Source organism: Rhineura floridana, chromosome 7, assembly GCF_030035675.1.
Source record: "Rhineura floridana isolate rRhiFlo1 chromosome 7, rRhiFlo1.hap2, whole genome shotgun sequence".
NCBI lineage: Eukaryota > Metazoa > Chordata > Lepidosauria > Squamata > Rhineuridae > Rhineura > Rhineura floridana.
Window position 1 is genome coordinate 58767777 of NC_084486.1, and position 17366 is coordinate 58785142.

Here is a 17366-nt window from a genome sequence, read left to right on the forward strand (position 1 = left end):
AATTAGCAGCTATAGTGATGTACATTATAAAATATTGCTAAACACACTTCAAAGGATATATCATTTTAAGGGTGAAATGGGACTAGATTCTCTTACAATTCAGTTTCAAGCCAATTACTGTCCCATTAAACTTCTTTCCAATAAAGCTCACTTTTTGTAGAAAAATATCCATCTCATCATAAATAAAATACCGATACATAATCAAGTAAGAGATATACACTGACATTTTATCACTAATGTAGACTTTGGAAAACGAAGACATTAGAAATATCTTACAATTTTGTTTCATACTCAAGCCAGCAGAGGGTTCTGACATGTGGGGATTCAGTTTTCAGGAAAATGGACACCAAGTACAATATCCACTGAGAAGCCATATCCCCAAAGTTTTAGAACTCAACATTGGCTTCTAAACCTCTCAGAATTGCCACAAGCGAAATAAAATGAAGGCCAACTTAACAGCTGCCATGCCAATCAGCTGTCCAGCTATTATTTGTGTGCAGCTGTGAAAAACAGCAAATTCCATGACAGAGATCATAATGTCATTATTCAAGTTTATGGTGTGACCACGCTTGGGAGTACTGTGTACAGTTCTGGTCACCTCACCTCAAAAATGATGTTGCAGAATTGCAAAGCTTCAGAAAAGAATAATCAAAATGATCAAGAGGATAGAGCAACTCCCCTAGGTGGAAAGGTTGCAATATTCGGGACTTTTTAGTTTAGAGAAAAGGTGAGTAAAAGGAGACATAATACAGGTATATAATATTATGCATGGTATGAAGAAAGTGGATAGAGAACTCTCTCTCTCTCTCTCTCTCTCTCTCTCTCTCTCTCTCTCAGCAGAGCGAAAAGAGGGTAAGTAGCTCCCATTTAGTCCATTATTTAATTGAAGTAAAACAGCTCAGAGCAATAACTAATAAGGGCAGCCCAAGGTCACCCTGAGCTAGGAGCCAAATCCTGAAAGAACCTATATCTTAGGAGACAGATCCTAGGAGAAGGAAGCGTATAGAAAGCTAGTTTTCAACACCACCCTAGCAGGAAAGCTTCAGGGGACACTGTAAACAAGGCTAAATTCCAGTCGGAGAGAAGGGGGAAAAGAAAACTCCACCAACACATACAGGGAGAGAGTCAGCTCAGTCCTTGCTAAAAAGGGCAGCTTCAGCCTTCCTGAAACACAACCGCAAGCTCTGTTTCCCTAGCTTAAAGAAAGGTCAGGCTGTTCTAGGTGGGAAAACAACAAACACAAAAGACTTGCCTGGAAGGCGCAGCCCCTTGCTGAGATTAAAAGCAGCCAAAAGCTTAAACAGCCCCGCCCCTCGCTCAGGAAGGAAGCCTGAGAGAATACTAAAGAGTTAAGCCCCAGCTGATAGCCATCAGCCTCAAGTAACACATCATTGGCTGGCAGCAGTAGCTGGGAGGAACCAGCCACACATATAAAGTCAGAGCACCCTAGCGAGGGAGCCTGCTCCACAAGCTAGAGGGAGCCCCAGCTGACGAAGCGTCAAGGCGAGTTAAGCAGCAGAGTGAGTTCACCAGCAGGGCGAGGAGGCCAGGGCCCCCCACTCTGCCCGTCTGTTCCCTGACCTCAATTAAACCGCAGTCTCCAACCAATTGACGTAATAAACCTTAAACAAAACTATGCAGTTAAGAAGCCAGCAGGGGTGTGGGGGCTTTCCAGTGTTTTGCACAACCTGCAGCATGTACGACTATCTGCCTGTTGGACAGAAGTCGTGGGTATGCTCTCGGTGCAATGAGCTCCTGGCTCTCCGGGAACGACTTCATTTCCTTGACGCCAAGGTGGCGGACCTGGAAAAGCTGAGAGAGGCAGAGAGGTGTGTGGAGGAGGCCTTCAGAGACATTATAGCTGTGTCCCACTCCAAGGATGATAGCTCTCCTGCTATCATGGAGAACGATGGTCTCAGGAAAGGAGAGCATCCAGCTGAGGAAGAGGGAAACGAACCCTTAGAAGGGACCCATTCCTTGGGGGATGAGTAGCTATCCTCTCGTGCCGAGGATATATCTCCAGGAGGTGGAGGGATCCTTGTAGTGGGTGATTTGATCATTAGGAACATAGACAGTGGGGTGTGTGATGGGCGTGTAGACCGCAAGGTGTTTTGCCTGCCTGGTGTGAAGGTTGCGGATATCGCCCGTCGTTTAGATAGTTTGGTAGACAGTGCTGGGAAGGAGTCAGTGGTCGTGGTGCACGTTGGCACCAACGACATGGGGAAATGCAGCCGTGAGGTCCTGGAAGCAAAATTTAGGTTGCTAGGTAGGATGCTGAAAGCCAGGACCTCCAAGGTGGCTTTCTCTGAAATGCTACCGGTTCCACGCGCAGGACCAGCCAGACAGGCCCAGCTTCGCAGTCTCAATGCGTGGATGAGACGATGGTGTCGGGTGGAAGGGTTTGGATTTGTTAGGCACTGGGGAACATTTTGGGACAAGCCGGGCCTGTACAAAAGGGACGGGCTCCACTTGAACCAGAATGGAACCAGACTGCTGGCACTTAAAATTAAAAAGGTGGCAAAGCAGCTTTTAAACTGACTGAGGGGGGAAACCCGACAGGAGCTGAGAAAGGTCCGGTTCGGAATAAACCTCCCCCCTGGGATAAAAACCAAAGAAATGATGAAATTTTAAAAGGGGTAGGCCTAGAAGTAGGCATTGTGAGAGCAGGGGCACAGGATATAAATTCAGAAGAGCAAAATTACCACAGGCCTAACCACAAGTGCCAAAGACACTTGAAGAGAGACACTGCTTACAAGTGCCTGTACGCTAATGCTAGGAGCCTGCGAACCAAGATGGGAGAACTGGAGTGCTTGGTCTTAGAGGAGAGCATTGATATAGTGAGCATAACCGAGACCTGGTGGAATGGAGAAAACCAGTGGGATACGGTTATCCCTGGATATAAACTATATCGGAAGGACAGGGAAGGACGTATTGGTGGCGGAGTCGCTCTATACGTGAAAGAAGGCATTGAATCCAGCAAGCTCGAAACCCCAAAAGAGGCAGACTCCTCCACAGAATCGTTGTGGGTGGTGATACCGTGCCCGAGGAGGGACTTAATACTGGGAACGATCTATCGTCCCCCTGATCAAAATGCTCAGGGAGACCTTGAGATGAGATATGAAATTGAGGAAGCATCCAAACTAGGAAATGTGGTAGTAATGGGTGATTTCAACTACCCGGACATAGACTGGCTGCATATGTGTTCCAGTCATGACAAAGAAGCAAAGTTTCTAGATATTCTAAATGACTATTCCCTAGACCAGTTGGTCATGGAACCGACCAGAGGGACGGCAACCCTGGACTTAATCCTCAGTGGGGACCGGGACCTGGTGCAAGATGTAAGTGTTGTTGAACCGATTGGGAGCAGTGACCACAGTGCTATTAAATTAAACATACATGTAACTGGCCAATTGCCAAGAAAATCCAATACGGTCACATTTGACTTCAAAAGAGGAAACTTCACAAAAATGAGGGGATTGGTAAAAAGAAAGCTGAAAAACAAAGTCCAGAGGGTCACATCACTCGAAAATGCTTGGAAGTTGTTTAAAAACACTATATTAGAAGCTCAACTGGAGTGCATACCGCAGATCAGAAAAGGTACCGCCAGGGCCAAGAAGATGCCAGCATGGTTAACGAGCAAAGTCAAGGAAGCTCTTAGAGGCAAAAAGTCTTCCTTCAAAAAATGGAAGTCTTGTCCGAATGAAGAAAATAAAAAAGAACACAAACTCTGGCAAAAGAAATGCAAGAAGACAATAAGGGATGCTAAAAAAGAATTTGAGGAGCACATTGCTAAGAACATAAAAACCAACAACAAAAAATTCTATAAATACATTCAAAGCAGGAGACCATCTAGGGAGGCGATTGGACCCTTGGATGATAAGGGAGTCAAAGGTGTACTAAAGAACGATAAGGAGATTGCAGAGAAGCTAAATGAATTCTTTGCATCTGTCTTCACAGTGGAAGATATAGGGCAGATCCCTGAACCTGAACTAACATTTGCAGGAAGGGATTCTGAGGAACTGAGACAAATAGTGGTAACGAGAGAGGAAGTTCTAAGCTTAATGGACAATATAAAAACTGACAAATCACCGGGCCCGGATGGCATCCACCCGAGAGTTCTCAAAGAACTCAAAGGTGAAATTGCTGATCTGCTAACTAAAATATGTAACTTGTCCCTCGGGTCCTCCTCCGTGCCTGAGGACTGGAAAGTGGCAAATGTAACGCCAATCTTCAAAAAGGGATCCAGAGGGGATCCTGGAAATTACAGGCCAGTTAGCTTAACTTCTGTCCCTGGAAAACTGGTAGAAAGTATGATTAAAGCTAGATTAACTAAGCACATAGAAGAACAAGCCTTGCTGAAGCAGAGCCAGCATGGCTTCTGCAAGGGAAAGTCCTGTCTCAGTAACCTATTAGAATTCTTTGAGAGTGTCAACAAGCATATAGATAGAGGTGATCCAGTGGACATAGTGTACTTAGACTTTCAAAAAGCGTTTGACAAGGTACCTCACCAAAGGCTTCTGAGGAAGCTTAGCAGTCATGGAATAAGAGGAGAGGTCCTCTTGTGGATAAGGAATTGGTTAAGAAGCAGAAAGCAGAGAGTAGGAATAAACGGACAGTTCTCCCAATGGAGGGCTGTAGAAAGTGGAGTCCCTCAAGGATCGGTATTGGGACCTGTACTTTTCAACTTGTTCATTAATGACCTAGAATTAGGAGTGAGCAGTGAAGTGGCCAAGTTTGCTGATGACACTAAATTGTTCAGGGTTGTTAAAACAAAAAGGGATTGCGAAGAGCTCCAAAAAGACCTCTCCAAACTGAGTGAATGGGCAGAAAAATGGCAAATGCAATTCAATATAAACAAGTGTAAAATTATGCATATTGGAGCAAAAAATCTGAATTTCACATATACGCTCATGGGGTCTGAACTGGCGGTGACCGACCAGGAGAGAGACCTCGGGGTTGTAGTGGACAGTATGATGAAAATGTCGACCCAGTGTGCGGCAGCTGTGAAAAAGGCAAATTCCATGCTAGCGATAATTAGGAAAGGAATTGAAATAAAACAGCCGATATCATCATGCCGTTGTATAAATCTATGGTGCGGCCGCATTTGGAATACTGTGTACAGTTCTGGTCGCCTCATCTCCAAAAGGATATGACAGAGTTGGAAAAGGTTCAGAAGAGGGCAACCGGAATGATCAAGGGGATGGAGCGACTCCCTTATGAGGAAAGGTTGCAGCATTTGGGGCTTTTTAGTTTAGAGAAAAGGCGGGTCAGAGGAGACATGATAGAAATGTATAAAATTATGCATGGCAATGAGAAAGTGGATAGAGAAAAGTTTTTGTCCCACTCTCACAATACTAGAACTCGTGGACATTCAAAGAAGCTGAATGTTGGAAGATTCAGGACAGACAAAAGGAAGTACTTCTTTACTCAGCGCATAGTTAAACTATGGAATTTGCTCCCACAAGATGCAGTAATGGCCACCAGCTTGGACGGCTTTAAAAGAAGATTAGACAAATTCATGGAGGACAGGGCTATCAATGGCTACTAGCTGTGATGGCTGTGTTCTGCCACCCTAGTCAGAGGCAGCATGCTTCTGAAAACCAGTTGCTGGAAGCCTCAGGAGGGGAGAGTGTTCTTGCACTTGGGTCCTGCTTGCGGGCTTCCCCCAGGCACCTGGTTGGCCACTGTGAGAACAGGATGCTGGACTAGATGGGCCACTGGCCTGATCCAGCAGGCTCTTCTTATGTTCTCTCTCTCTCTCTCTCTCTCTCTCTCTCTCTCTCTCTCTCTCTCTGTGTGTGTGTGTGTGTGTGTGTGTGTGTGTGTATCATAACAGTAGAACTCAAAGACATTCAATGAAGCTGAATTTTGGAAGATTCAGGACAGACAAAAGGAAATAGCGCATAGTTAAACTATGGAATTGGCTTCCACAAGAGGCAATGATGGCTACCAACATGGATGGCTTTAAAGGAGGATTAGACAAATTCATAGAAGATAAGGCTATCAATAGCTACTAACCATGATGACTATGTTCTGCCTCCAGTCAGAGGCAGTATGCTTCTGAATACCAGTTGTTGGAAACCGCAGGAGGAGAGAATCCTCATGCACTCAGGTTCTGCTTGCAGGCTTCCCTTACCCATATGGTTGGACAATGTGAGAACAAGATGCTGGACTAAATGGACCATTGGCCTGATCCAGCTGCCTCTTCTTATGTTCTTATTTAATTGCAGTCAAATATTATATGGAGGCAAGAATGCTACTGTGTAGGCGGCATTTAATATTTTTTATTAAATAAAAATTGTATTTTTAATTTCATTATAGTGACATATGGTATCACCAGGAAAAGAACTACCACAATAAGTTTCCACACTTCTGCCTTATTTTGCTCCCCACAAAATTATCGAAATGCCCCACTGATTTATAACTTCTGAAATTCTAGTTGAAAACCATTGGTATAGGGCAAGTGTGGGGAACCTGTGGCCTTCCATATGTTGCTGAACTTCAACTCCCATTATATTAGAACTAGGGCCTTCTCAGTGGTGGCCCCCGAGCTATGGAACGCCCTCCCTGATGAGATACGCCTGGCACCTTCTTTGTTATCCTTTCGGCGCCAGGTAAAGACCTACCTCTTTGCTCAGGCATTTTAATTTAATTTTATTTAATTTGTCTTTGTCTTGATTTTGTTTCTATATTTTACAGTGTATTGTTACCATGTTTATTGTATTTTAATCTGTTTTTACCTTTTGTACACCGCCCTGAGAGCTAGAAAGCTATAGGGCGGTTTAGAAATCTAAAATAAAATAAAAATAAATAAAATATCTGGCTATTGACTATGTGTGCTGGGGCTGATGGGAGTTTTAGATCAGCAACATATGAAGGACCAAAAGTTCCCCACCCCTGCTTTAGGGTATCCAACTTCTCAGGCTCTATCTAATATCAGGCTCTATCTAATCCTTCCAGGTTCATTTAAAGACAGCAAGCAACATGGATGCCTCCAATCAACGGCTGCTTTAGAGAAGACAAATTCACCTTGTGACAATACCATTATTACTATTTCCAATACCAGATCAAATTTTTCATTGTATTTTATAGTCCAGCTTAGCCATAGAGTCACAGTGATCTCAGGTAAGCTTCTAACTCTCAACTGCCACTTTAAGTAACTGCATTTTTGCTATTACTAACAAGGCAAGTATTTTAAACAGCTGTGCACTCGTCACATTCTGTATGACATTATAGCCATAAAGAAATGTTTCACAAAACCTCTCTTAAACTAGCACAGCAGTTCAGTTCATTAATTGGTTTACTGGCAGCCCTTATGTCTGGTGATTTCAGGAGAAAGAAGTAGAGCAATGCCAGATCATATTGCTTCCAGTCCTAATGGATAGCAGGATTAGCACAGAGAGGAGAAATGCTACTGATATACCTGAACAGTGGTAACTCAAAACTTAAGTATTTCTATGTGATATTTTCTGTACAACTATATGATTATAATCCCACTCTGCTAGGCAACAACAAACAGGTATTTTTAAATAAAGGTGCTTATACAGTAGGGCCCCGCTTTACGGCACTTCGTTTATGCAGCGTTTTTAAATTGTAACCCTGTCCCATATTTGTGGCGCTTGTTCCGTTTTTGCAGCGATTTCAATTGCAAAGACGCAATTGATGGCACCTGACGCTCTGAGCGCGTCATCAGAGCGTTCCTCCCACAGTTGGGCTGATGGGAGTTGTAGTTAAAGGAAGGAACGTTTCCAAGTGGGCACCACTTTGTGCAGTCTGATTCAGCGTGCAGTGTGTACAGCATGCAGAAAGTGAGGGAGGCTTGGGAGGGCTGGCGAGTGCTTAAACAAGGAGGCGGCGAAACACAGGCGTGCGAGGAAGGCAGCGGAGAACAGCGTGTGAATGAACAGCAGGGGGGGTGTAAGTGGTGGTGGGGAAAGCGAGGGAGGCTTGGGAGGGCTGGCGAGTGCTTAAACGAGGCAGCAGCAAACAGACGTGTGAGGAAGGCGGCGGCAAACAGCAGAACATCGATCAGCTGTTGTGGGAGGAGCTCCCGCACTAAAGCTGATTGATGTTCCACTTTACGGCAATTTTCGCTTTACGGCAGTGGTCTGGTCCCTAACCCGCCATATAAGCGGGGTCCTACTGTATATAGCATTAAGGAGATATATGCCCGATAACTTCAAAATAGCTGAAGCAAGTGGTGCCACATTTCATCGACATGCCTTTTTTTAAAAAAAGAGAGAGATCAAAATGCTGCCCTGGGCTCCCTCTGGGAGCAAGGACAGAATATAAATTTAATAACAAACAAATAAATAAATTATAAGTTTAAGTTGAACTTGTCAAGGATTATCAATACCTTGGCACAATCATTAACCAAAATGGAGACAATAGTCAAGAAATCAGAAGAAGGCTACGACTGGGGAGGGCAGCTGTGAGAGAACTAGAAAAGGTCCTCAAATGCAAAAATGTATCACTGAACACTAAAGTCAGGATCATTCAGACCATGGTATTTCCGATCTCTATGTATGGATGTGAAAGTTGGACAGTGAAAAAAGCGGATAAGAGAAAAATCAACTCATTTGAAATGTGGTGTTGGAGGAGAGCTTTGTGGATACCATAGACTGTGAAAAAGACAAATAATTGGGTGTTAGAACAAATTAAACCAGAACTATCACTAGAAGCTAAACTGATGAAACTGAGGTTATCATACTTTGGACACATCATGAGAAGACATGATTCGTTAGCAAACATAATAATGCTGGGAAAAACAGAAGGCCAAACAAGAGATGGATTGATTCCATCAAGGAAGCCACAGACCTGAACTTAGAAGATCTGAACAGGGTGGTTAATACAGATGCTATTGGAGGTCGCTGATTCATAGGGTTGCCATAAGTCGAAATCAACTTGAAGGCACATAACAACAACAGGTTAAAGTGACAGAAATTGCACTTAGAGTGCAATCAATAGTGTCACTGTGTAGAGAATATTAAATAAGCATAATCAGGTAGACATATGGTGATCTTCTGATCTTGATTTTTAAGTTGCAACAGCTTCACGAGATGGTGCCTGTGAATAACATCCTATTTAAAAACAGTGTGATTTATAGACAAGATGCAAATACAAACTGATACAAACAATGAAAATGTTCTGATAAATTGGGAGAATTTAATAGGTTGAAAGTTGTAACACTTAAGAATTAGCAATAACTCATTTGCAGTCAGTAACACTTGATCTACTGAAAAATAACTTCTTTACAAAATGGGAACAGAACTGATAGGTAGAATTCTCTAGTCTACCTGACCTTATTTTGAATTCCAGAAGTGTAAATCTTGTTTAAATTATTGGGATATAAACACTCAAATGTAGTCACTAGCTTATCAGCTGCCATCAATGATAGAACTCAAAAGATGCAGGTTGTGCAGCTGTTAAGCAGTCATAGCCTTGAAACACTCCAATAAAAGGAGAAGAGTTTAGATAGAGAACTACCAAAGCTTTTTAGCCTGGTTGAAGAGAGAGTTCTATTGATCCATGCACGTCTAAAGCCTCCTGCATGCCTGCTGACTGTTGACGGAAAGCCTACCTACACGTGTACATCTTTGCACATGTAGACTTACCTGAGAGTTGGAACTCTGGTCTGTGGTAAGTCTACACATGTAGACTTTCATCTTGAAGATATCCAGACCTAACATGTGGAGATCAAGAGCGAGGGAAGCCAAAAGACCTCAGGGGCAAGGCCAGCAGAGCAGCCCAGCTGCCCCTTGATCATGTGAAGCCCCCTTCACAGGTATAATGTATGAAAATACCTTACCTTTCTTTCTCTCAGTTGCATCAGTTCCACAGACCTTATTGTGCCAAATATTCACATTGCTAGTTTCATTTTAACATAAAATACCTAATTTGCACTATTATTTATCAGGCTTAAGAAACAGAATAGGAGAAGTCAGGATTATGTTATTTCCTCCTATTACTTTTCACTTCCTTTTAACTACAGGATTCACTGCTCACTGACCTCTCTGAATACTTATTTTAAAAAAAACTGTACAATACAGATATGTGGTGAATGCAAATTTCAAGTTAAAAAGGAATGAAAAAACAGAAAGAAAGTAGCAGGGAAGCTAAAATGTACATAGTTAGCTGAAGCACTCTTCAGTCGTTAATTCTTCCATGTTACTCAACATGGGGACACAATGAGTAGCCCCACACCTTGATGCCCACGTGAACAGCACAACTATCTATAGTAACACTGTACATGGAAAGACTTGCATGGAACCTTTCATAAGTATAGCTGCATGCATGAAAACTATACAGCTACAGACAGTTACGCTGTTCACAGAGAGGCAAAGGCTATTCAGCTCATCCCTGCTCCTGTGATGAGTAACACAGAAGCACTGACACCTGAAGAAAGCTACTGAGAGGAGTTCCAGAAAATGTGTCCCTCTCAGGGTCCAATTAGATGTGATGGACTGACATCCACATGTCTGTCATATTCACATATAAAGTGGAGGTTGGTGGATCAATTATTGACATGAAAGAATGCCTCGTCCCCGAGCTTAACTTGCTGCGCTCTGCTGCTCTAAGCAATTGCCTCCCTACATAACTCAGATATGAGAAGTGAGCCACACAGGGGAAAATTGCTTAAAGCAATATAGTGAAAAGAAGTAAGGTTGGGAAAGGGGTAATTTTACTCCCCTTCCTCATTTGCTCATTTTAAAATAATGAAAACCATTATTTGAACAAAACTCCCCCATATCTCTGATTTATATATGGATAAAACACACATAGAGGCCTGCATGCACACTTTGTTTACTGAAATCTTATTTTCTTATTTCACATTTAAATTAGACTAAGTGCCTTCTGGTCTATGACCATGTTACTGTTTTTAGAGCATGGTGTGGGATACATTAATGTTAAGAAGCTGTGGCTTCACTAAGACATCTGATATTTTCTACTGCAGTGCTTTAAAAAGCTGTTATTCCATGAACGTTTCTCCACATGCACTGACTATTAAGCATTCATAAAGTGTATTAATGGCATCAATCCTTAAAGCAGGCCAGCTTTGTTAAATCTTGCACATCATTATACTTATAGATGGCCTTTGTGTATTATTTCTTTTGCGGGGCAAATATATGGAGACAATGAGATTAACAACACTGCACTTACACTTAAGCAAATTTAAACCACCACCCTATTGGGAGGAAGGGTGGAATATAAATCTAACAAACAAACAACTGCTGTTTCCCAGTCTCAGAGTTTGGCAATGAACAGTGCAAAACAAACTATTTTGTTTGATGTAGGTTTTATATATTTTCCCCCAAAGCCAATTTTACCATGAATTTATGGCTACTGCAGGTTTATGTATTTATAAAAATCTTTGTATACCACAATCTCATGAAAAATATCAAAGCAGTTTACAGCAATTATAATATAAAGAAACCACACAAAAATTAAAATAGCACCAGCTGATTATTCGATTTATGTTCCCTGCCTGTTTAAATTTATATAATTGCAAACTGAAAGTTTAGGACTTCATTTCTGAAATTTCAATCACTATTCTAGAGTGTTAACATACTACAAATGAAGTGTCATCATGATTCAGAGTTTTTAAAGAGCATAATAAAATGCTGGTGGGCAGGAAATGAAGAAAAAGTGCACAGTAGGACAGTTTCTAGTTTCTACACACACTCACACACCCCTCTCTATCCAGGCAAGCAGAAGACAGAGTTTGAGAACACATTTCAGCCAGGCAAAAAAGGGTATGAAGCAGAATGGTGAGGAGCATGGTCTGAAGAGAGGGGGGTGTCTGGGTGTGGGTGTGACATAGGGAGACTCACAAGTGCAAGATATAGAGGGTTGGAGGGCTGCATTTGGTCACCTGGCCTCAGGTTTCCCATCCCTGGCTACATCTGAGCCCAGGATCATGACTTGGGTCTCCCTAACAAGTCAGAACATTAGCTACCTTTAAACCAATATTTGTTGTTGGCTTACGAATCCTTATCTGTCGGGGAGAAACAAACCCACAGTTCTAGAGTCAAGCACAATGCTAAGCCAGGCTTCTCCAGCTTGTCTCCCTCCAAATGTTTTAGGCTATAATTCCCATCAGCACAGTTAACAGTCACAGCAACAAGAACTGTAGTCCAAAATATCTGGAGTGCTCCAGCTTGCGGAAGGCTGTGCTAAGTTATTATATAGCCACGAGAGTGGCTGTATACTATAGCCAGCAAGGATTTTTCACATTCCACAATGTTAAATTGAAAATACCCCCCATGCCATTCTGTTATTATTTTGCCATCCTCATTGAGTAGCTGTGCCACCGTTTCTTTTCTCTGTCTTTTACTTTGGACATACCTGAAGAAAGCTTTTTTGTTGCTTTTAGCATCCCTCGCTAGCCTCAGCTCATTCTCAGCTTTAGCCTTCCTGACACCATCCCTGCAATTCCGTGATACCTACCTGTACTCTTCCTTTGTGGCCTAGCCTTCTTTCCACTTCCTGTGTGTGTCCTTTTTTGTTTTCAGGTCCTCTCTAAGCGTTTTGTGAAGCCACATTGGCTTCTTCTGTTGTTTCCCCCCTTTTTTCCTTGTTGGAATTGCTTGCCATTGCGCTTTTAGAATTTCCTTTTTTAGAAACTCCCACCCATCTTCGACTCCTTTTCTCATTCGGGTGGCTTGCCATGGAACAGTACTTACAATTGTTCTGAGTTTGTTAAAATCAGCTTTCCTGAAGTCCAGGGTGTGCGTATGGCTACTCTCAAATGTTGCTTCCTCTCTGCTAAAACAAGATCAGCACAGCACATGTCTTCTTTCTATTTGGGCTGATTGCAGGTATTGCCACCACTCACCATATGCTCAGAGACACGTTACCAAATTCTTCCAAGCTATACTGCAAGTGGATTGGACTGTAAAAGACCAAACCAAATTGTGTTTGCATTTTGACAAATTTGTAGGGCAGTCCAATATCTCAGAGAGGAGGTCAGGTCTCCTGCTCCCCTGGTGCATTCACGATAGCTGCCCAATTTCCCTGCTTTTTAAAGTTTGATAGAAATATCTGTGGGCTATAGGTATGTTCTTAAACCGCAATATTTTTTGCCTATTAGTGAATTACCTTCCTGGTGAGAGTGATAGGATCGTGTACACTAGCATGCAGCTTATAAGCTACTAAGTCAAAGTTCTTAGCTTATCATTACACACAAAGACAGCCATTTATTTTTCAGTCAGAGCAAATGGCAGAGTATATGCTTTACATGTTAAGGGTCCAAGCTTCAAACTCTAGTACCTTCAATTACACCTACAGCAAAGGTACCACCAGTGGTACCAATAGTAGAACTTTCTGACACTCCTGTACTGATGACAGTCATTATGACTATGATACAATCATGCCTGCATCCTCCGAGCCTCTGCCACCAAATCATATTAACTTGCTTCAATAGAGAGAGGTATTCCAGGCTGGGCAGTGGTGGTAAAAATAGCTAAATCTGAACTATAATGCATCTTAGAGTGACAGTCCTCATCTTTTGGGCTAGTAACCCAAATAAGTTGGCCACCACTGAGCAAAAGGATCTCAGATGACAGAGTTGGTAAGGTGTCTTTCTGAGATTCTAAATAGCAAGTAGTAATGGTTGCCAACTTTAGATTAGGTCAGTGATGTCACTTTAGATAAGCAGCTCCTTATATTTCTGTTAACTGCATAGCATATAAAAATCACTTAATCCAATAGAAACTGTCAGGATGCCCAAAGACGGGGTAGCTAATGTGGTACCTTCTAGATGTTACTGGACTACACTTCCCATACTCCCTGACTATTGGCCATGCTGATGGGAGCTGTAGCCTAACAACATCTGGATAACACATTGGCTACCCCACCCTTAAAGGTGTGCTTCATGGATTGCTTCCATAAGGTCTGAGGTCAAAAAAACAACCTGTATCCCTGCCCTTATATCATCCATTGTGTGCTTCCTTCCTAAAAAGTTGTCGGTGCTGTTCACTGACAATTAGATAGAAATTCACATATTTATTTTCCTTCTCTGTTCCACCCATCTACAGGCAGTCCCCGCTTATACGGCAGGTTTCATTCCAGACCCCCGCCATAAAGCGGAACCCCATTGAGTATAATGGGGCGCGTCGCACAAAAATGAGACAAAGATGCCGCAAAATGCTGCAAAAGCAGCTTTAAAACGGGGAATGAAAGCTGCCGCATTAGCAGAATGCTGGGAAGCGAAGCACCGATAAGCGGGGCCCTACTGTACTACCAATGCTGATTATATTCAACTAAATCTTTCTCAGAGTAAGGTTAATTTAAATTAATGTCCCTAAGTTAGTCATGTTTACTGACCTTTTTGGGTTTACTCTGAGTAGGACTACTGTTATATACTGCTAAATCTGTTTAGCACACTGGAAAATTCATTACACACAACAACAGGTGCACAGCATGTAGCTAATTGCAAGGTACTGAAACCTGAAAGGTACTATATACAAGCAAAAGTTTTTCAATGTTGTTCCTTTTGGATGTTATTCTGAACTTTGACCCAAATTTAAAGAATTATGGGTAACATGGAACAATATTTCCAGCTCCTCCACAGGTGAAAAAAATGGTCACATTTTTAATTTGGTATTTTAAGGCCAACAGCGTCCTCCACAACCATTTCAATATAAGAAATTATATATAAAGAATACTACACACAACAGAATATAAAATAATTTAAGTACCACTTATTATTGAAAAGAAATTATTTAAAATACTGTTTGTTTTCTTAACACAGGACAGCATATGTATTATGTCAAAATTTCAGCACAGATTTATCAATGTACTGATTTAGACAGAATGATCCATGTACATATTTCACTTTTTTATTAACAAACGATTGACATTAGTCTTCTGTTCAATTATAGCTGAAATTCTATGCATATTTACTTGGGAGTAAGCCCCATTGGTCTCAGTGAAACATAATTCCAAGCAAACATTACAGGATCATACTGTTTGTTATAGTAAACAGAACATATCATTTTCCAGGTTCAGAATCTTAATTTTGTTATATACTCCTGTGATATTATTCCTTTTCTGAAGTTATTTCACATCTATGAAAGACTATCTTAGAAAAATCACTATAGTAATTAAATATATTTAATTAATAAAAATATGCATTAATTGCATCACTTGTGTACAGTACATTCACCCTTACACTACATGCTTCATTAAATACACGTCATTAAATAAAAAAATCCAATATACTAATTTACCTCTTTTTCATTCATAACAGTTCTATTGGACAACCGACACCATACCCAAGGATCCATTTTGCTTATCAACTGAAAATAACTCTTTATCAGCAAATCTTTGTTTCAAGAAATCCTGTATGAAGTGCAACTAAGTTCCTTTTAAACAAAAAAGATATTGGTGTCCTGGCCCATCCCTCCACCACCCACTCATGCTTTTCTAAATGGAAACCTTGACTTCTGAGCATTATATGAGTAGTTGTTCCATGTGATAAGCAGTCAAAAAACCAGAGTCACAGGATTGTCTGGGAAATGGCTGCTCCATCTATTAATGTAAAGATTTCCTCCTGTTACTGGAAAAGGAAACATTCATTCTGATCAATGATTAAGAAATTACCAGCTTTCAAATTCATTCCTCAGACTAGGAACATTTTTTTCCATGCAGCTGCAAAATCGCTCTTGGTTCCTATGCTAAAAAAAGGCATAAATAGAAAACATGAAGAGAAAAAGAAAAAAGAAATACTAGAACTAAAACTGACAAGGTTTAACATGCATGAGACCCAGATCCAAAGTATTCCGTATATGAAGAGATTGCTCTGTAGCATTCCTTGCTTAGATTAAAATTTCACATCATTTCACATCATCCCTACCTTCCAACAAATGTGGGTATTCAAACTCATAGTACACTCTGCTTGCTCACAGAGTAAATTACTACTTCAGTACTACAAGTCTATCATGGAATTATCTTACATGGTTGCAATCGTCCATGTGTTCATCATCCAACACGTAGAAAAAGAACATACATTTTCATAGAAAAGCAATACTTTTCCAGCAAACTCTAAATTGATGCGGAGCTGCACCAAATAGTTGCTTATGAAGTTTTTCATGTTTGGAGGGGGGGGGAGAGAAAGAGGTGGTTTTAGAACAAGTGAAATGTTTGCCCAAACATCTTCACTGTACCATTTTCACTTGTTTATTTAAGCAGCTGTTTCTACTTTTTGCTGATGGTTTTGTGTTATTTCCACTCTCCAATGCCATTTCCTTCTTCATACCTGAGTGACACTCAAGAATCACATACTAAAACAGCAATCCTTACCTTAACCTGGGAGAAAGCCTCACTGAATTCAATAGGACTTTATCATTGAGAAGGCATGGTTAGGATTGCACTGTAACAATGGTATCATGACATACATAATCAGGTTAGCCATGCGATGATATCACAAAGCCACTTCAGAGTGAAGACAGGAAGTCCTTCGCCTGAATGGGTGTCAAGTACTTGAAGGTGGCCGCCTGTAACAACTGCGCAGCAGCCATGTGGCTCCTCAGCTTCTCACTGTTGTTGGCGCACAGAGAAGTGAAGCAAGCTGTAACACTGCAAAGACGATGGCGGAGCCAGTGACAGCGCCTCCCTTCCTGGGATGGTTGTGGTGGGGCCATGGTGAACACCTTAAAGAGCTCGCAGCGTCTCCCCATTAAAGTGGCAGTGGCAGCAGTCCCCGGGACTGGCAGCCATTTCATCTCATCCAGGACCTGTTTGTCTAGGACTAGTGCCCAGGAGGAGGTGGCGGCGGCAGCAGCAGCAGCAATGGCAGGGTGGGATGAGGAGTCAACCCGGGTGGTCGTGATTGGGGGGTGGTCATGGCTTGGGGCTGGTCAGTGTCGGTGCAGAAGATGACTGGAAAGGGCGGTGCATTGGGGCAACTGGAGTAACCATGCATGCCACGCCCTGGATGGAGGAACCGAGACATCTCACCACGGAATCCCAGGGAGCAGAAAGTCTTTGGACTCAATTTCCCCTGATCACATTAGCGCTGTCGATGGATGCTAAATCCCCATCACCTGCCTGGTTTATCAGAGCTCAGAGTATCAGCTGCAAATGCATTCTTCCTGAGACCCATGCAAGGAATTCCAGTGTTTGAATCTTTTGCACTTTGGTCCCTTGTGGCTTTTATACTGTGTTTATGTATATGGATATTCTTCATGTATTTTGCTTTGTAAATTAATTTGATTTTTTTATTGTACCCTGTGTATTCTATTGTAAACCACTTTGAGATCTTTCCGATAGTAAGTGGTCTATAAATGGAAATTTATTATTATTATTATTATTATTATTAAGAAGAAGAAGACGACGACGAAGAAGAAGCAGCAGCAGCAGCAAAG

General features: G+C 41.9%; 1 protein-coding gene across 8 annotated transcripts in view; it reads right to left on the reverse strand.

Moving 5' to 3' along the window:
* The window catches only part of PTPRE (protein tyrosine phosphatase receptor type E), a 216312-nt gene that overhangs the window by 138327 nt on the left and 60619 nt on the right, over positions 1–17366 (reverse strand). The window lies entirely within an intron of this gene.